Genomic DNA, 22511 nt, shown 5'->3' on the forward strand with positions numbered 1-22511 from the left:
CTCAGTCTCTGCATCATTGCCACTTAGATCTGCTCCTCATTTTGTTCACATCTCTGTCCTCCCCTGTACAGATATTATTATTGTGAGTGCTCAAGTAGTCTCCAACCATCTAGCAGCTGTGTGTAATTTGAGTATTGCTGTTGTTGCATTTTTTCTTGTACTGTGTAGCATAGGTTTAATTTGTGGGCCTAGTGAAGTTTTTGTAATTCATGTGGGGTTCTTTGTGTCAGTCATTTTTGATAATAGTTTGTATCTGTAATTATTTATCTGGCATTCACTGAGTATTATCTGGTATCTCATTTTATCAGGGATGACTTAGATAAATTTACTCTTGCTAATTTTGTGTTAATAGAGGCTATTGCAGTTAACCATATATTTAACCTGTTTATTTGCCATTACATTATCCTTATGAGTCCTGAATGTTTTGTTGTTAGTTTAAGCATTAAACTTTAACTTGTAATTTTACCTAACTCTTTTGTTTTGAACCTGGAACTTTACGGGACAGTAGTGACTCTTCGTATTCTCACTTAAAGTGTACATTATCTTTCTCTGTTCCGTAACATAAATTTGGCGACCTCATGTCAGGATATTCAGGATATTATCATAAGGATATTGTTTGATATTTTGTGACTGTGATATATTCATGATGGCTACTATTTCTACACTTGATGAAGCCAAAGATTTTTTGTCAAATGTGCAAACAGTGTGTGATATCGAAAACAGAACAAAGAATGAACTTAAGCTTGTTGCTCAACAATTGGGAATTGTTGTTCGCTCTCATCATTCTAAAGATCAGATTGTTGACATGATTAATGAAAGCTTGTTTAATGTAACTCCTCCAAATGAGCAAACGCAGATTGAATTAGCTAAGTTACAGCTAGCCCTGCAGGAGGCCCGTGCTAGGGAGGTTGAGGCACAAGTTGAAATTGCTAGGATTCAGGCAGACCATGAGTATCGCATGAAACAAGGTGGAACTGGATCATCTAGCTCTGATGATTTTGATGTGGCTAAAAATGTTAAACTTGTCCCTCCTTTTAATGAATCTGATTTAACAAAGTATTTTCAGTTGTTTGAGAGGGTAGCTACAGGTTTTAATTGGCCCAAACAGAATTGGCCAGTACTCCTTCAAACTGTTCTCACCGGTAAAGCTCAAGTAACTTATGCATCTTTGCCTCAGGATCAATCTGATAATTATGATGTAGTTAAGAGCTTGATTCTTAAGGCCTATGAGCTTGTTCCTGAAGCTTATAGAGTAAAATTTAGGACAACTTACAAGCAAGATAAGCAATCCCATGTTGAGTATGCAAAAATCAAAGAAGATTTGTTGGAGCAGTGGTTAAATTCTAAGAATGTGGATTCTGATTTTGGTAAATTTAAGCAGATGATTTTGCTGGAGGATTTCAAAAGGTGTATTAGTAAAGGTGTAAGCCTATATCTTGATGAGAAAAGAATAGATAATTTGTCTGATGCTGCTGTTTTAGCTGATGAATATGTTCTCACTCACAAGAGATATTCTAGAGAAAAAGGGAAAGCTGAGAGTAAGTACGTTGCCTCTACTCAGAGTACAGGTAACAGGAAAGAGAATAAGGATGATGTTTCTCTGGAAGTAAATACCAGCTTCACCTCTAGATTTCAGAAAAGTAAATGTACTTATTGTAGTAAGCTTGGTCATACTACGGAGAGATGTTTCAGGAGACAGCGTGATGTGAACAAAAAGGAGTCTTTAAATATTCAGTCAATTGGTCTAGTGTCCACTCTTGAGAGTTCCCAGAATTCTTTAACTGAGTTAACTGAACCTGCTTTGAGGGGTAACTTAAATTCTCATGATGGAGCTCCTCTTTTGAGCAGTAACGTGGGTGACACTCTCAAGAGTTCATGTGCTAATTTCCTGTCTGATGGTTTTGTCAGTCCTCTGGACAGTAATGACAGGAAATCAGTTAAAATATATCGTGATACAGGTGCTTGCCAATCCCTTATGCTGACCAGTGTTCTAGGCTCTAATTTTAATTCCTCTGATGAAACTGTAATCTTACAAGGTGTAGGGAATAATTACTTCTCTGTTCCTCTGTGCAGAGTGAATTTAGAGTCTGGTTTTGTTAATGGTTCTGTTATGGTTGGGTTGGTTGAGACACTCCCAATGTCAGGTGTAACTTTCTTACTTGGAAATGATATTGGTGGAAGTCAAGTGTGTCCAGCTCCTCAGTTGTCTAGTGAGCCAGTGGCTGCGTCCCAGGATTGTGATGTCCCTGATGTGTTCCCTGCATGTGCTGTCACTAGGGCTAAGTCTAAAGTTACTGGTGATTTAGAGGATAATGATGATGATGATGTTATCCTAGCTGACACTTTTCTTGCTAATTTGGACCACTCACCAGATGAGGCAGTACCCCGTAGTGTTGATAATTTGTCTCGTCAAGAGTTGGTTGAGTTGCAGGTTGCTGACCCTGAGTTGAAAGGTCTAGCTAACTCTGCTTGCAGTGAGGAAGAGTCAGCTGGTGCTTCTACTTGTTATTATGTAAAGTCAGGAGTACTTATGAGGAAGTGGAGACCCCCAGCAGCATCAGCCGACTGTGAATGGGAGGTTGTACATCATGTTGTCATCCCTCGTGTTTGTAGGCAGGATATCATTCGAGTGGCTCATGATTCCAGTTTGGCAGGACACCTTGGAGTGAGGAAGACTGTGACACGCATTTTGAAACACTTCTACTGGCCAGGTATCTTCAGGGATGTTTCCTGGTATTGTAAGTCTTGTCACACCTGTCAAGTTGTGGGGAAGTGTAATCAGACCGAAAAGGTTGCACCTCTAGTTCCCATTCCTCCTTTTGAGGCGCCTTTCACCCGTGTGTTGGTGGATATTGTGGGCCCTCTTCCTAAGACTTCTTCAGGATTTTCTTATGTGTTGACCATGATTGATATGGCTACTCATTATCCTGAAGCCATTCCACTTAGAAACATCTCAGCAAAGAACGTGGTTAAGGAAATGCTAGGGTTCTTCACAAAGTTTCGTCTGCCCAAGGAGGTACAGTCAGACCGAGGAAGTAATTTCATGTCAAATGTTTTCAAGCAGTCTCTGAAAGAGTTGGGCATCACCCAGATCACGTCTTCAGCTTACCATCCCCAGACCCAAGGAGCGTTGGAGAGATATCATCAAACACTCAAATCGATGCTCAAGAAATACTGTTTGGAACATCAGAAAGACTGGGATAAAGGTCTTCCATTCGTTGTGTTTGCTGCAAGAGAATCTCCAAATGAATCACTGGGCTTCTCACCTTTTGAACTACTGTTTGGCCATGAAGTAAGAGGACCCCTTAAGTTACTCAAGGAATGCTGGCTGTCGGAGGAAGATGACGTCAACCTGCTGGAGTATGTGATGAATTTCAAAGAACGGCTGTCCACTGCTTTACAGCTGGCGAGAGAGAATTTAGGAGCTGCTCAGGAGAAGATGAAGACTTGGTATGATAAGAAGTCCAGGTTACGCCACTTTCAGCCAGGAGATCAGGTTTTGATTCTGCTACCAGTTCATGGGCAACCTCTTCAAGCCAAGTTTAGTGGTCCTTATTTCGTGGAGAAGAAACTCAGTGATGTCAACTATGTCATCGCCACACCAGATCGTAGAAAGAGCAAGCAACTATGTCACATCAACATGCTAAAGTTATATCACAGGCGGGACGAAAATAATCCAGTCTGCACTGTAGCTGTTCCACCCGAGTCTGCAAGTGAAGCTCTCCCATGCAGTATGAGCCTGAGTGATAGTTTGGGGAAGAATCCTGATATCATGAATGATCTCCAGACTAAGCTTTCTCATCTACCACCCAAGGAAAGGCAGGAGTTTTCGGCATTACTGCAGGAGTACCCGCAAGTGTTCCGTGCCACTCCAGGAAGAACCACTGTGTTGATGCATGATGTCGATGTTGGAGACGCAAAGCCAATTAAATTGCATCCTTACCGTGTGAACCCAGTGAATGTTTCTCTCATCCAGAAGGAGCTTGGCTACCTGTTGGACCACAAGATGATTGAGCCCTGTCAGAGCGAGTGGAGTTCTCCTGTCACTCTGGTCCCTAAGCCAGGTGGGTCACAGCGGCTTTGCATTGACTACAGACGTGTTAATCAGATAACCAAAACAGACACTTACCCTCTCCCTCGTGTGGAAGATTGCATAGACAAGATCGGAAAGGCTAGGTACATAAGTAAGTTTGATTTGTTAAAGGGATACTGGCAAGTACCTATGACTGAACGTGCTAGGGAGATCTCATGTTTTGTAACACTAGGAAAGGCTTTTGCATGTTCGGTAATGCCATATGGTATGAAGAATGCACCAGCCACATTTCAGAAGCTCATGAATGTTGTAACAGAGGGTTTGGCAGGGTGTGTTGTTTATATTGATGATGTATTAATCTTCAGTGACAACTGGAAAGATCATCTATGCCATGTCAGTAAATTTCTTGACCGTTTAGTTCAGGCTAATCTTGTAGCTAATTTATCAAAGTGTGAGTTTGGTCAAGCTAAAGTTCAGTACCTTGGGTATGTAATTGGTGATGGACATGTTGGACCACCAGGAGCTAAGGTTCAGGTTATAAGTGATCTTCCCAGTCCTAAAAGTAGGAAAGAGCTACAAAGATTTTTGGGAATGGTAGGTTATTACAGGAGATTTGTTCTTAACTTTTCTATTCTTGTATCACCACTTACAGACCTACTGAAAAAGGGAGTTAAATTTGTCTGGACCGATAACTGTGAATCCTCTTTCAACAAACTTAAAGCTATTCTATTAAGTCAGCCAGTGCTCGCTACTCCAAATTTTGCTAAGCCTTTTAAGATGGCTGTTGATGCAAGTGATACAGGAGCTGGGGCTGTTTTGCTGCAAGAGGATGATCAGGGTATTGAACATCCTGTATCTTATTACAGTAAGAAGTTCACTCCACCTCAAAAGAACTACTCAACTATTGAGAAAGAGCTTTTGGCCTTGATTTTGGGTTTACAGCATTTTTCATTTTATTTGTGTTCTGGTTTTGACCCCATAGTCATTTATACCGATCATAACCCACTGAAATTCCTTAGTAAGTTTAAAGATAAAAATCAGAGATTGACAAGATGGAGTCTACTTCTTCAGGAGTATTCATTAGACATACAACATGTCAAGGGGAAAGAAAATGTTATTGCAGATTGCTTATCTAGACTTTAGACAGATTGTTTTAGAGTAATAAGAAATTTCCTTTGTAAATTTCTTTTTCTTTGTGGGGAGGTGTTACATAGCCTATGATTTCATCCTCCTTTGTGTAATTTTAACGCACAGTTGCTGCATGTTTGATCACGAGCGTGTTCTGCCTCAGTCCCCCCCTTCTACCGTTATAGTAGAGTAAGTCGTTCTCTCTGTTATTCCGAGCGGGATTATCAGCTTTTTGTCCCCATGGCTTCATTTGCGCGTCCTTATTACAAGTTGTATCAGGCTCTGCTGGCCCCTATATAATGAGCTCAGTCTCTGCATCATTGCCACTTAGATCTGCTCCTCATTTTGTTCACATCTCTGTCCTCCCCTGTACAGATATTATTATTGTGAGTGCTCAAGAAGTCTCCAACCATCTAGCAGCTGTGTGTAATTTGAGTATTGCTGTTGTTGCATTTTTTCTTGTACTGTGTAGCATAGGTTTAATTTTTGGGCCTAGTGAAGTTTTTGTAATTCATGTGGGGTTCTTTGTGTCAGTCATTTTTGATAATAGTTTGTATCTGTAATTATTTATCTGGCATTCACTGAGTATTATCTGGTATCTCATTTTATCAGGGATGACTTAGATAAATTTACTCTTGCTAATTTTGTGTTAATAGAGGCTATTGCAGTTAACCATATATTTAACCTGTTTATTTGCCATTACATTATCCTTATGAGTCCTGAATGTTTTGTTGTTAGTTTAAGCATTAAACTTTAACTTGTAATTTTACCTAACTCTTTTGTTTTGAACCTGGAACTTTACGGGACAGTAGTGACTCTTCGTATTCTCACTTAAAGTGTACATTATCTTTCTCTGTTCCGTAACAATATATATATATATATATATATATATATATATATATATATATATGTATCACTCTCATCTTAAATGTCGAGACCAACTTGCCTAGCCCAGGGCTTCTATGCTCCTCATGGGACAATGGAGGATTGGATGATGGATGGATGGATAGAGAGAGAGAGAGAGAGAGAGAGAGAGAGAGGGAGGGAGAATTAGAATGCAGTTGTCTTTATCCTACCGTCCCGGTAACCGTCCGGTATTCACCGATTCTCGGAGAAAGATTACCTCTTGTTTACCACAAGTGTGTGGTACGGTATTTACGAGTTCGGTTTGGGGGTAAACAACGTTGAGTAACACAGCTCTTCATTCACTCCCTTCTGTTTTAGAGGTTTTCCGTGTAACACCTTGAATTCTGTTAACGTTATTCTTACCATATTCTTGCTACCACCACGCGGATCATGAAGGAACTATTGGCTGAGCGTAATCATCAGTGGTAGCGATAATAAAGCAAAGAGTACGTCGCTGTAGTGAAGTGATTAAACGATATCGAATCAGTATACATAATTTTTTACGTCTCGGAACCTAGTTGGAAGTAAATGTGACCTTGTTAAATATTTCCATAGTTGGAGTTTGGGTCCCCAGTTAAAAAATAAATAAATAAATAAATAAAAATAATAGTAATAATAATAATAAGGGTTACTGAAATATCTTGGAAGGTAATTGGTGCATTTCTTAGCATATTTAGCCAGCAACAGGGAAAAGTTGAGTTCGATTCTTTGGTTTTATGTCTGTTCTCTCTTTGTCTCTGTTCACCCAGCAGTACAAGTAGTGACTTAGACGTAAAACAATACTGAATGTCTGCCTTAATAACCTTCCAGCAGGTGATGAGCATAAATCTTAGGCTTCTCTTTATTTTTCACATCTCGCTGCACTTGTTAATCCTCAAACGACGAGGAGCCTTTCCTGAGGTGAGTCAATATTCTGGCTGTAGCAGAGACACAATTCCTGGTACTCTTGTTACGAGAAAATACCCGTGTAACTTTAGTCTGCCCATCACTACAGGGTCTTTTTTTAGGTCAACGCACAATCATCTGCAGGTGGCAAAAATTTAATGAAAATCACGTCATCATCGATGGTAGGTGGCGGCGACCATCATCCATTCATTTGATGTACTGCTGCCTACTTCTTCCTTAACCTTTATCATTCTTTTTCTGTGTCTGCCCACCTCTCTTCCTCTCTCTCTCCTACCTTACCTGTCACTTTTTGTTAGTGTTCTTTCCTTCTCAGGTGGCTTTACATTGAATGACAAGCCTAATGGTTTCTTGTATATCAGGAAACCATTCACAACGCTGAGTGATAACCATATAACCAACTCATACCTGTTTCCTACGTGTCAACAAGTGGGTTGGCGCAGGGCTAGTGCCCCTCCCCGTAAAACTAACTCAAAGACAAACGGCCACCCCTTACGGGATTAGAGCATCTTGGCTATAGATAGACAGACGTCATCATACTGAAGGGGTTGGCCTCTTCAGTCCAATCATTCTTTCATAGTTCCAGACGATTTTATCAAACTTAGGACAAGTATTGCGACCGGGAGGGATTAGTACTTCTCATTACTCCTACACGACCAGTGGAATCTCGTAGGGTGAATATAAATGTCTGGTAATTGTAAGAGTAAAACAGAAGGACGTCATGGCAGTGAAGGGATAAAAGTTCGTTCACCTCAGCCTGGTTGAGCCATCCGTGTGTTGATCTGAAATGTCGCGTTTTGATTCGAGCATATTTCAAAAGCATAAGCTGACTGATCTTTACACTGAGTTACATTCACTCCTTCCTGGTTAGGATTATTTTCGCTCGGCTGGAATATATGTCAGTCTGTCATTTTATTGATCTCTCTCTATCTCTCTCTCTTTCTCTCTCTTTATATATATATATATATATATATATATATATATATATATATATATATATATATATATATATATATATATATATCACTATACCTATCTATTTATCTGTCTCTACCGGAGTACCTGTCTAATAATATATCAGTCCATCTTTCTTGTCAGTCTATCTGTTCATATATCTATTGCCCTGCACCGTATCCTACAAAGAGTGACTTCAGCAAAAGGACCAGCAGGTAAGTCTGTTTCTACTCAGTAATAACCCTCCCCTTCCCACAGCACACCGCTCTATTAACAGTTGGGTACTTCATAGAGCCGGAGAAAAAAGGGGGGGGGGGGATGCACATTTTGGGAGGTTGAAGTCATCCTTAGGTGGGAAGTCGATGATAATGAAGATAATGATAATCACAAGCATATAAGGACTGGCTTCACAGGCAAAGCTTGTTTTTCTAAGATCATTGTGCATTCAGTAGAGTAGCAGATTCCTCGACGAACAGCCTGGACAAAAGGGATTATACAAACCTTTAAGGCTGAGGTTGATTAGGATTTAGATAATCTTGTAAGCTGTTTCTAACACTCTTGATCCTAACAGCCAATAGAATTAATTAGGTTTGAAATCGCTGGGTAAAAAAAGCCATGTCCTTGCCATCAAATCATTACTGCGTGAAACTACTATGCGTGGGATTCAAGTGGGAAGATACATAGTGTGCTGTCCTACCCCTATCGGCTTATAACCAAGAAACTTATAGACCCAAATTTTTGAATACGGACACTGGACACTAAATGGTAAAAGAATAGCCTACTCAGAACTCAACCCCAGACAGTAGAGCAGAAAATTTATCTTGAATCAGTGTATCTTAAGACAAATAGTGTTTTTCTCAGTCATCAAGATAAACATCTCCCACCAACGACTCATTGGTTGCGTATTATATTCTGGCACTGTTAGCCAACCACTGCTGGCCCGGGAAGTGTTGTTGGCGCTCCCAGATAATTCTTCCCTACCTTCTTACTTCTCCCCTCCCCGTCCCCGGCGCCTCCCTCATCTCCCCGTCCTACCTCCTCCTTCTCCTAATACTGCTGGTCTAGAAAGTATTTGTTGTAGCCTACTCCTGCACAGTCCCTTTCCCCTCTCCGATTGCCTCTCTAGACTTCCATCGCCGCCCTTCTCTCACCCTTCCCCCTTGTATCTCCTCCCTCTTCCCCTTTCACCCTCTTCCAGTATCCCACTTCCCTCTGCCTCCCTCCTTGATAGCCTCTACCCTCCTCTTTTGTCCTCCTTTCCACCGGCGTCCCTCTCTCTCGCATCTCCGTCGCCCTTTGTACCTCTCTCTCTCTCTCTCTCTCTCTCTCTCTCCCATCCTTCTCCCCCTTTCCACTCTTTGGTATTTCTCTCTTCCCTTTCCCTTCCCTCTTCCTTTCTTCTTGTCTCACGTCCCTTTTTTTTTCTCTCTCTCTCCCTGTGTATATCTCTCACCCGTTTTTTCCTCTCCCACCTTTCGCCTCCTCTTTTCCCTTCGTCTGTCGTCTGTACCTCGTTCCCTTGTTTCTCTCCCACTTTCCCCACCTCTCCTTCAGACTCCTGGCTCACGGAGGCTCAAGGGTAGAAGTAGGCAACATCTTAAACCTCAACGAAACTTAATTAAAAAGCAAAGAAAAGTTGCGTCCTGTCACTAACTAGAATACCATACACGACAACACAAACACTTAACAACTTCATTACGATGGCACCATTCTTATTTAGTTCTGCTCAGTAACACAGGTAGATTATATTAATGTCGACTTTATCTGATATCTTTACTACGCTAACTTACTTTATTTTACCTGTACCTCTGCTGTTTCCTGCCAGACTCACTGAATTTTAAAGATATCTTCCTGATTGAAAAGAGTACATGCAGCTCTCAGTGACGCCTTCATTACATTTTTTTTATGCTGGGAAGAAGGAACCAAAGGCCATGAGCCCGCAATAACTGTTCCATCCAAGAGAAAAACAACATACAAGAGAGAGGGTTGGCCTCCTAAGTCGAATACAGTAATGAGACTCTTGCTGAGGATAAAGGGAAAGAAAAAAAAAGTGTTAACATTCCCAAAGGAGTGCATTTTGATCTCCACAAAGGTACACTACGCGACATACCTGTGTGCACAGTAGAATTTGCTTGAGAGAAAGAAAGTAACTGAGCAGAGACAAGACAAGAGACAACCACCCGCTTAGGGGGATAAAAGAGATTACTGCCGCTAATCACTGTGTTCCATTTTATAACATTTACACTAAACACATGAAGCTGGTTTCATTGCGGCCTCTTTGATAATATTAGAAGTCAAGCTGTTTATTGACCAAAAAAAAAAAAAAAAAAAAAAAAAAAAAAAGCCAAAGACGGACCTAAATTGACCATATAATGTAGACGACTCCGCATTCATAAAGAGTATTTATTTATAGATTACAAAATTCAGACTCGTTATGAATATGGCTCAGGTCCCAGGAAAGCATCGCCTAGCATCTAGATACAAGAAAGAGTGCTAGAGCTTCCCCAACGGCTCCAATCTGTCCCTGTCCTCTGCTGGTTAAAATGAATGACTCTTCTGATTACAATGAATAACTCTCCAGGATAAAATGAATAACTCTCCAGGATAAAATGAATTATTCTTCTGGTTACATTGAGTGACTCTCCTGGTTACAATGAATGATTCTGCTGGTTATAGCGAGTGACTCTTCTGGTTACATTGGGTGACTTTCCTGGTTGTAACGAGTGACTCTGACTATTAGGTTATCAGGCGGACTTCTGCCACTAGCGGTCCGGCAAATACTGTCCTTTTTAGTTATATTATGTTTTCAATACAAAGTTGACACTAATTTTCACATCCTTTTTGCTGTGTAAAAGATAATTCATTCTGTATTTCTTAACAATCACGCCAGTTGGTTGCCGGTTCATAAAATATAAGCCAATTAAAAAAAAAAAAATCAAAAGTGCCGAGGCTGTATTACTGTTATGAGTCCATATTATAATTACAAATCATAATAGATAAATAGATAAATAGATAGATAGAGAGACAGATAGAAGCAGCAAGTCAGATGATGAGAAGGTATTGTGTCTGTGAGAATCGAGCAATGCTAAACATGCTTACACACTCTTAACTCAAGGAATGCTTTATAGGCACACGACAGCGCCTCCTGACCATACACACACATACTCACACACAGGCTTCTAGAACTTTCCAACAACAGTGTAACACACGTGACACGACCCCTGCTACACCAGAATTTAGGAAGCAGAGCTCAGAAGGAGACAGGCCATAGAACCGGCAGGTAGTAGGGAGAAGGGCCTAGCAACATGGAAGAGAGAGAGAGAGAGAGAGAGAGCGAGACAGGAGGTAGCTAGCGGGACTCTACTTTATACTTCACTCGTTTGTGAGAGACTTTGTTAATATTTCCAAGACAAATAAAAATAGTCCCATACTATTCTTTACCTCTCCTGTCATTGCATAACAAATGGGAACGAAGATTATCTACATACAAACTACTCACGTATAACAACCGCTCGTCCACAAGTCTAATATATATATATATAACTAATCTACAAAACTCCACTACAAGAAGCTACAAAGTTATTGTGAGATATGGTGGCAGCGGTGGGATGAACCTCTCCTACGAATCTACAGTGAATTCCTACAAAATATCAAGATTGAAAACAAAAAATACCTCTCACAACCAACAACTCACAACCAGCTCCTGACAGTATTCTCTCCAACCAGCCCCCTCCGTCTCCCCGATCATCATGCTGATGTAGAGGTGAAGAGGTCACAGGACATCTTGCCAGTAGTTTAACAAAATACTGATACAAACAATCTTGCAATTTCTACGACGAACCAACGAACTACAACAATCTACGATCAACTACAGTACAAGTAACAACTCTACGATGCGTCTGTATAATCTTCTACACACTTCAAGTAGCGGCAGTCTTCATCCCACAACGAGTAAATCACAAGAAAAAAGGACCGAGAATACATCAAGAAAGAAAAACAAAACAAATGAAGATACGACTCAACTCACAACCACCAGACCTCACCCTCCTTTCTCTCCTACCGTCCCCCACCCTCCACCGCTGACGCAGGAGTGAAGAGGTCAAGACGACGAAGCAAATACCAAGTCCATATTCACAACTCATCTTACTCACTCATCTTCACTCAAGTTACTCATCGCTACTCATTTACTCACCACAGCTACCAGTGTGGGAAGTCGACGTCACCATACGTGTGCTGAGACGACGACAAGCCGTGTGTCTGACACCCCACAACACGTCAATCAACCCGTGAAGAACAACGCTATCACCACGTGCAACACCACTCACACCATTTCCACCACGGTAAAAATTAGTGAGTTACATAGTTACTTCATTTATGCGATACACAGTGATAGACAAAAAACTTGTGCACAAACATATAAAACCTGCTGTATAATTACAACTTACATACATATACCTACTTCAGTTATCTTCATAATTCAGTCATTAAATACTTGCACCAACAATAAATATTCTACACTGTATATATTCATTCATTTATTATAGCATTTATTTACTACCACCGAGTGTTATCATTTATACCTACATAAAATACGTGTTGCATACATACAGCTATACATTATTACATCTACAAAGTGATAAAGAAAATATACCATCACAGTTACTCAGTGAGCGATTAAAAGAACTGTATTAAACATTTATTAATTAAAGCTACCTAGTGGAAACAGATAAATTAAGTTACAAGGAAAACCAGAAAAAAAAAATGGCCAACACAAATGACGTTAGCAAGAGTGAACATCTTCAACGCAATCGTGAAGACAATGATTTCCACACAGTGCTGACACACATATTACCCACGATAGGTACAAGTGAACAACAAGTCAGTGTATATAGTTAATAATGTATATAGTGTATATATATTTTTTATATAAAATAACAAAATATGGGACTATATGATATCATTTTCAGTAATATCTGTGCAAGATAAACTAAACCTTAAAGAAGGGTCCTAAGGGAATTAGCCAGCAATTATGTAACCATGAACAACACAGAAAAAGCGTAGATAAACGAAGAAAAACAAACTATAGAAAATCAATACATACAAAAGAAAAAGAATAAAAGAAAAAGAAATAGAGTAAGATCACATAACAAACAAATGAATATAAGTGTAAGTGTTACTACAAATGCCAAAATACCACATAAACTACAAACAAAAAAGCAAATTGTTGTCTCCACAAGCTAGTGGCATGGCACATCATATCATCGACCGCAGCATGACCGGATTCAATGTCAGGACTGCAATTATTACAATTATGTAACTACAAACGATATGTAACAATTATGTAACGACAAACGATTGCATTATGTTACACTTGCTACAATTATTTAACTACAAACAATATGTAACAATTATGTAACAGTTGCATTAACAAGATGTAACTTTTATGTAACTTTAACTACAATTATGTAACTACAAACAATATGTAACAATTATGTAACAGAACGGCCATACCACGTTGAGTACACCGCTTCCCCTCCGATCAGCGAAGTTAAGCAACGTTGGGTCTGGTTAGTACTTGGATGGGTGACCGCCTGGGCACACCAGATGCTGTTGGCATCCCTACGTGTCAAGTGGGGTTGGTGGAGGATTAGTGCCCCTCCCTGTAAAACAATTAACTCTAAGCCCTTGGCCACACCGTTTGGGATACTTGGCGTCTGGCAATGAATGAATGCATTAACAAGATGTAACTTTCATGTAACTTTAACTACAAATATGTAACTACAAACAATATGTAACAATTATGTAACAGTTGCATTAACAAGATGTAACTTTAGTAACTTTAACTACAATTATGTAACTACAAACAATATGTAACAATTATGTAACAGTTGCATTAACAAGATGTAACTTTTATGTAACTTTAACTACAATTATGGAACTACAAACAATATGTAACAATTATGTAACAGTTGCATTAACAAGATGTAACTTTTATGTAACTTTAACTACAATTATAAGGCCAACACAATTATGCATTACCACAATATTATGTAACAGTTCATAAAATGTTACAGTTATGTATTACTACAATGTTACTACAATGTAACAATTACAATATAATTATGTAACAATTCACAATGTTACAATTATGTATTACCACAATGTTACAACAATATTATAAGTCATACAGTTATACCACAATTCTGTATTACCAGTATCACCATACAAGTTAGGTGAAATATTAGACATTACTAAAGGGATAACTCAATATGTAATGTAATAACCTAGCAGTATTACCATTGCACAGTTATATGCGTATGTCTGTTATACATACACATCTTACAAAATGTCATACAACAACCATGGCATTTATTCAAATATGTATACAACTTGTTTAAAATGTAATATTACTAGATCATTGCAATTTACTATGAATATTATATGTATACAATATTATAATCAATATTATGTACTAATAGATTAGCATATGTCAATGATAATTGCTGTCGGAGGACCTTCAGCTGCGTGGCCGAGCATATGTTAGGACTCCATATTATAATTACAAATCATAATAGATAAATAGATAAATAGATAGATAGAGAGACAGATAGAAGCAGCAAGTCAGATGATGAGAAGGTATTGTGAGGTGGTTTGGCCATGTGGAGAGGATGGAGGGTCAAAGACTGACGAAGAGAGTGTATGTGAGTGAGGTGGAGGGGGAAAGAGGGAGGGGGAGGCCGAGGATGAGATGGAGAGATGGGGTGGAGAGGTATATGAGAGAGGGGGGTGTGAGTTGGGAGCAGGGGAGTGAAATGGCGGGGGACAGGGCGACTTGGAGGCGATTTGTTTGTGGCCACCCCAAACGGGATTGAGGCGTCTGGCAATAGATAGATAGATAGATAGAGAATCGAGCAATGCTAAACATGCTTACACACTCTTAACTCAAGGAATGCTTTATAGGCACACGACAGCGCCTCCTGACCATACACACACATACTCACACACAGGCTTCTAGAACTTTCCAACAACAGTGTAACACACGTGACACGACCCCTGCTACACCAGAATTTAGGAAGCAGAGCTCAGAAGGAGATATGCCATAGAACCGGCAGGTAGTAGGGAGAAGGGCCTAGCAACATGGAAGAGAGAGAGAGAGCGAGAGCGAGACAGGAGGTAGCTAGCGGGACTCTACTTTATACTTCACTCGTTTGTGAGAGACTTTGTTAATATTTCCAAGACAAATAAAAATAGTCCCATACTATTCTTTACCTCTCCTGTCATTGCATGACAAATGGGAATGAAGATTATCTACATACAAACTACTCACGTATAACAACCGCTCGTCCACAAGTCTAACATATATATAACTAACCTACAAAACTCCACTACAAGAAGCTACAAAGTTATTCTGAGATTACTATTGTCTGAAAACTTTTAGGTTAGTAAATGGCGTACACTTTTGGAGGTATTAAAATAATCAAAAATTTGCCGGCACTTTTGAATTGATGTCGATACGCACATGGAAGAATTTTACTCCTGACTAGACCATGTATTCATTCCAAGGGTATATTATTATTATCATTATTTTTTTTCATTCTATCATTCACTTTTTTTAAGGTAAAGAAAGAAAGCCTGAGGGTTGAAAGGATATTCCAAGCACAGAAAAAAGTGATTTCTAAGAACATTGTTAGTCAGGCTCAGCTATTACGTTAACCTGCAGACCAGTTGATCCGGTATTCATCTGACGAAACACACACACACACACACACACACACACACACACACACACACACACACACACACACACACACACACACACACACACACACACACACACACGGGCCGACGATAGAGGCGACGCTTTGAAGATAATAAAATCCTCATATTTCCCTTCCGTCAAAGCGATAATTAGGAAAAAAAACAATAATCTCACTTGGGTTGCATAACCTTGACCTTGTGGCGGGAAAAATGATGTGTAATGTCGCTCGTCATAAACAACACTGAGGGCCTGGTAACTGGGACGGGTGTGTATTTATTCGCATTACGTTGTTGGTCAAGGTGAAGGACGGAGGGAAGGAGAGAGAGAGAGAGAGAGAGAGGGAGAGAGAGAGAGAGAGAGAGAGAGAAGTGGGGGGTTATGCAGAAGAGGAAAGAAGGGAGAGAGAGACTGAAGGGGAGTGAGTATGTTAGAGACCATAGTTTAAGAAAATTACATGGGGAGAGATGAAGATGGGGGAGAAGAGAGTGAGAGAAAGAGAGGTGGGAGAAAGCAAGAGAGAGGAAATGAAGGGGCAGCTGAGGGTGAGTGATAAGCGTGGGAAGGAGAGGTGAAGGTCTCCAGAAGGCATGAAAGGGAAGCAAAATGGTTAGATTACGTGAGCGGTAAGAGACAAATAGTAAAGTGTCGACGCCAAGCCACGCACAGAAATAAATGCGTGTTTATTATGGAGGCAACTTAAGCGACAGCCGACTACCACCCATCATTGGAAAGCTTATGGAAAGGCAATTGTGTACCTCAGCTGGGTTATCTCGGAATTTCTTGCAGGACCCACTCGCACATTAACTCTGAGTCACTCGTTGTAACCAGAAGAGACCTGGGACAGACTGGAGCCCCAAAGACGGTTCTAGCAATCTTTCCTGTGTCTAACTGGATGCTAGGCGATTCTCCCAGGACTTTAAGTCACATTCACAAAAGATTCCTAATTTCAGATCTTTTATAAATACCTGTATAGTCTCTGTAAATACAAAGTCAGATTCATAAACTGACTTTTTTTATGGTCGTCTTACACCCTTTTTGTTCCTTTTTACCCCAAGAACCCCAAGGGGTCCAGCAATAAACAGCTTGTGATTTCTGGTTAAACCTACCGTGGACCTATGCACATTTTTGGAATGATTATGGAAAACTGCAAGATGTAAGTGAGTGGCTTCTTTTAAACCTGGCCACCAAATTGCAGATAGACGCCATGAAGAGCCAAATTTATCACTAAAATTGGTATCTCTGGAATGATGAGAGGTACAGTGAACGTCCGCACACAGGTGAAAAGCTAAAAGAATAATATTAGCAAGCCTGCTCTCTTGAACGCGTTAAGCACTCGAGTGTGGACGTCTGAAACTTTATATCTCACCTCTTCTACTTGCCACTTTCCTCTGTTGGCTTATATGTATTGTGATGTGTTAGTATGTTTCTCTGTGTTTCGAAGTACCTCATTAATGGACAAGTATAGCATCCGGGAGCAAAGTGACGGACGGGACCTAAGTGTGAAGTAGCCGTAGTAGAAGAGCAGGAGAGCATTTTTTCCTGAGCACATTATTACCTCCGACAGATTTCAGGATTGACGTTTTGCATTAAAGATGTCCATAACCAAAGAAATAAAAGGGAAGTAAGAAGAAAGAATAATACTAGGGAATAATGAAGACAGTAAGAATGAGTAGGGGTAGAAGGCATGAATTTAGGAAGAAACGTAATGCAGAAGAATGCAAAATCAACACAAGAAGGTGCATTCGGTGTACACGACCCGCGCCAAACACTTGGATACAATAGATCTACCCCTTGGCTGACCCTCAACCTTGCCCTGAAGTTTGGTTAAATTCATATGTAAGCCATTTGACCTATTTTTATTCACACACACACACACACACACACACACACACACACACACACACACACACACACACACACACACACACACACACACAACATACACACACACACACACACACACACACACACACACACACACACACACACACACATATTCATAACATCCACTCTGACTTCACGATGGCGACTGTAATAAATGCACTAACACAGCCTGTACTTATCATCAACATCATCATCATCACCACCACCACCACCACCACCAGGTTAACCCTAAATCATCATCATCATCATTATCACCAGCTTAACCCTAATTCCTTCTAATATAACCTGTCCTTCCATATTCAGGACCTGCTAGCGTGTTACATTTTCTCCTCCCTTCAGTTCCATACAGTTCTCTCACATTTATGGCAGTGGAAGTTAAGGAAATGATATGAAACTGTTTGCTTGCCACCACATTCGGTCGTCGTGAATATCATCCCCTTCACTATGACGACGCCTCATCTATTTCTAAATCTTTTTCTTCATCGAGTTCCTCTCAGCTGAGGGAGGGGGTAGGGACTGAGCAGAAACGATGGGAGACGAGGGTACAGTCGAGATAAATGCCAACCAACTGGGATAGAGATCTTACCCAAAAGTTTTGCTACTCGGCCTAATTGCACCTCAAAAGGAAGAATTAGCTGTACGGCAATCGGCTGCATGAGGGTCAGTAAAGCAGACAGTCATTTTTTACAACATCCCAGTCTCTCCCTGGAACACGACACGTAACGGTCGACGTTAATTTTCCAGCCCGTGATTTGTACTACTAAGCTATCAGGAGCAAGGTGAAAACAAACTATACCCAATAAATCTGTGAGGCACGAAAGTCGAACTCTGGTTTCCCGAGTTGCAAGTTGAGTGTGCTAACCAGTACACCATCACCACCCTTGATTCCACTGCATATATAACAGGTATGTGTATGTGAAACAATTGCATAGTCAGGTTTATTCGTACCTCTTATTTTATTAAACTGTCTCCCTTCATTTTTCATGTTCCAGTTTTGTGCAATATTAATCCCCATCATGTTTTCTTCCCTCCCTTTGACTTTATGAAACAAAAGTTTTTAGTTGCTTTATATAACACGGTAACATGGAATATGAATGTAGCCCCATTTCTAGGTCATTGTCATTCTCAATTTCAATGTGCATACTGGTTGCTTTCATTTTTCATTTTTGCCCCACCATAATGTGTGTGTAGGTGTGAATCAATATTTTTATGCTAATAGTTCTCTGTATTTTTTCCCGTCCAGATTAGCTAATTATTCATTTGTTCTCAAGTTTCAGGCACTGTTTTTCCGCATTATTATATTGTTGTTCTTTTCTGCTGCCATTTTTGCATCTTCTTTTACATATTTTTTTTCAGCGTCGTTTGCCTTCATTGTTACCCATTTAATTTGTTTTCTTTTGTTAGCTCTGATTTTTTTTTTTCCAAACACTTCATGCTGTTTAATTCCACTATGAAAAGTCCGATCAGAAGAGACAAGGGTCATGTCAAGGTCGGTAGGGTCAGGTCAGGGTGGGAAGGCAGGTCAGGAGGAGGGGTAGAAGGATGGTAGGTCTAGGTCAGGTTGAGAGTGAGACGAAAGGCAGGTCTAGGTCAGAGAGGAGGCTGGACAAGGTCAGGTCAGGTCAGAAGTCAGACGAAAAGCAGCGTAAGGGCAGATCATGGGGTAAATAGGTCATGGTGAGAAAGGTCAAGGCCAAAGGGAAAGCAGGTCAGAAAGAGAGACAGCAGATAAGGGGAAAGGTAGGTCATGGCGAGACAGGGTGAGATCGAATGTCTGTCCAGCTGTCAATACAGTCTGATGTGTGTGGGAGGAGGAGAGGAAAGATGGAAAGAAGGAGGGGGAGGAGAGAGAGATAGGGTCACAAGAAGAAGGAAATGAGTGAAGAATGTGTAGAGAGAGAGAGAGAGAGAGAGAGAGAACGTATACCTACGGATACCTCCTGTAAGGGATCTCCACCCCGAGAGCCAGTCCACCCTTAGAGAGAATTGACACAGGATATCTTAGTCTCCCCTTGTAATCCACTCTCCCAAGACGATTTATTTCCCTGTAATGAAGAGCTAGTACTCCAAAAGCATTACTGTGCGTTTATGTACCTGCATTTATATTAACCTTGACCGAAAAAATAATGGTTGAAGCTAAATGTACTCTACCAACACATTCACCCATTCACTGACTCATCTAACTACTTATCCAGTTACCCACCAATCTACCCAACCACTCACCTTCCACCCTACCCATCTACCCACCAACCAACCATCTCACCCACCCACCCACCAACCTGTCTACCAACCTACCCTCCTACCACTCACCCACCGACCACCCATTCATCCACCCATCTACCAAACCACCCAATAACTAATAATCACCCCACCCACCCAGTGCAATGTCTCACCAGCAGCAGAATGGCTCAGCAAGTTCCCACCGACACACGAAGAAAGGAACAGCTTCTTTTATAACATAGATATGGCCCACTGTAGCAGAAGTTAAGCCAATGACAATTCGGCTGCACGGGTGTTAAGGAAGGACTTGTTGGTACTGTTGTTGTTGGCAGCAGTAATTTTAGTATGTGTTGCTACTGTTGTTGCTACTGTTTCCGCTTATGATGTTGCTGTTACTGTTTCTGCATCTGGTATTGTTGCTACTCGTCTTTTTTGCTCGAGGGCTGCTGCTTTTGTTACTACTGGTGTTCCTGCCTCTAGTTTGTTGCTACCGGTGACTTTACTGTGATGTTGCTGCTGATGTTGTTGCTACTGGTAATGCTTCCACTGGTGTTGTTGCCTCTGACACAGTTGCAAGTGGTATTATTGCAACTGGTAGCTTTACTTTTGTGTTGTTGCTACTGATATTGTTGCAACGGATCATTTTTACTCTAGTGTTTTTGGTACTGGGTGTTGTTGCTGCCGGTGTTGTTGTTAGTGGTTGCAGTGGTAAACAAAGTGTTATTGTAAGTGGTGTTTATGCTCGTAGTGCTATTGGAAGCAGTGGTATACAAAGTGTTATTGTAAGTGTGCATTGCTGATAGTGTTACTGTAAGTACTGGTGTAGAAAGTGTTAGTGAAAGTGGTATTATTGCTAGTACTATTGTTATAATTATTAGTAGAAAGTGTTATTGTAAGTGGTGTTATTGCTGCTAATGTTACCGAAAGTAGTGGTGTACAAAGTGTTATAGTAGGTAGTGTTCTTGTATTGCCAGTACTGTTTTTGTTATAGCCAGTAGTGTTCTTGTAAGTAATGTTAGCAAGCAGTGTTATCGTGTCTAGTTTTAATGCTAGTAATGATGTTGCTAGGTGACGGTACGACCAAGGGACGTGTTTATCACTTCAGGGGGATGACGTCACCCTGCGTCACACGGAAGAAAAATACCTCGGCCGCACAATTTCCCGTGGGAAGAAAAAGTTGTTATATTCAAATCCATCCATGACGTTCTCCACTCTCCTGTTTTTCACAATTTGTTATCTATTGCCACTCCAAGCCGCTTTCCCTCACGTGCTCCTGTTCATTCCCTTCGTTCCTCTCTAATTCTTCTTCCACACTCTTGTTTTCTCTCTTTTATCCATTGCCACTCCAGACCTGCCTGTCTCCTGTGTTTCTCCAAATTCCTTATGTTCCTCCCAAATAATGCCTTTTTTCGGCTTTGTTGCTTCCACATTGATTATCGTCTATTGCACTCCAAGCTTCCTTGCTTCATGTACCCTTCCATTTATCTGTTATTAGCTTTATTAGTGATTTTCTCTATCCTCTTGTCTTCCCTCCTTGTCGGCTTTCTTTCATGTGCGCATTCGCTCTTCCTAATTTTCCTCCATAACAGCGTATTTGCATCGTCCATTTTTCCTTTGTTTATCTGTCTGTCTATCCAGTGGGCCCTCAAAGGCTGTCTTCGTCAGGTATGCCTCCAGATTCCTTATATTCCTCCTTAATATTGACCTCTTCCACCATCTTGTTTCACCAGTTATTCATTGCTGTTCCATCGTTCATTTATGTGCGCTCATTTATTACATTCCTTTGTCTTCTGTGTGCCTATTTTTCTAGTACCAATCTAAGCCACCTTCACATTTGTACTTTAATTACATTTCATTATTCCAGCAAGTGATTTCTTTCATTCCCATATTTTCAGAGCCTGTCTTACTAATGCCATTCCACGCCTTCCTCAGACATATACTCCACGACATAATCCTCTAAATAAATTACTCCAAAATAACTTCCCCGTTTTGCTATGCGTCTTTCTCAATCAGCGCTCCGTCGTCTCCTCCTCTACTTGGCCATCAGTACGTTCCACCTGACTGTCATAATTTCTGCCAGTTTCTCTTTTTTCCTTCATCGTGCTATTGCCACTCTAAATCGCCCTTCCTCATGTACTCTTTACTGATTACGTATCTTCACCTTCCTGTTTCCTTGACACAGACTTACCTCCATTTTTCTATTTTCTCTTCAAATTTCATTAAGTCTACACACCCATTTGACTGTGAGATCAGTGAGAAGAATACGAATATTATGGAGGAGAAATTTACTGAAGAGAGTTAATTTTAGACAGTACTAGGACATAAGGAGTCACTTCTACACTCACCTATTCTCTCCATGGACCTTTTCAACTCATGGACCCCATTTTCTTCTGTGGACTTATTTATCCCCTTGGGGCAAGTTTCCCCCTCCTGGACCTATTTTTCTTTTGGGTGTATTGCCCCCAAAGACCTTTTTCACCATACTTTCTTCCATGAGCCCAATTTATTCCAGGGACCTATCTCTTCCACAGACCTATTTCCCCACTGATTTTTCCCCCTATGGAACTACTTTCTTTCGTGGACCTATTTCCCATTGACCTATTTTACCCACAATCTATCTTCCCCAACAGATCCAGTTTCCCTCATGGATCTGTTCTCCTTGTGAACGTCTTCCCCCATGGACCTATTCTCACCATGGATCGACTTTTCCTTCATGGACTCACT

General features: G+C 40.6%; 1 protein-coding gene and 1 pseudogene across 1 annotated transcript in view; both read left to right on the forward strand.

The window, feature by feature from the left end:
* LOC145404465 (ras-related and estrogen-regulated growth inhibitor-like protein) overlaps positions 1 to 22511 on the forward strand; it is a 392258-nt gene that overhangs the window by 42524 nt on the left and 327223 nt on the right. The window lies entirely within an intron of this gene.
* Positions 13422 to 13540, forward strand: LOC145404555 (5S ribosomal RNA; annotated as a pseudogene).

This window comes from Coenobita brevimanus, chromosome 63 (assembly GCF_032717465.1).
Source record: "Coenobita brevimanus isolate Jiangsu-jjx chromosome 63, ASM3271746v2, whole genome shotgun sequence".
In the NCBI taxonomy this organism is placed as follows: Eukaryota; Metazoa; Arthropoda; class Malacostraca; order Decapoda; family Coenobitidae; genus Coenobita; species Coenobita brevimanus.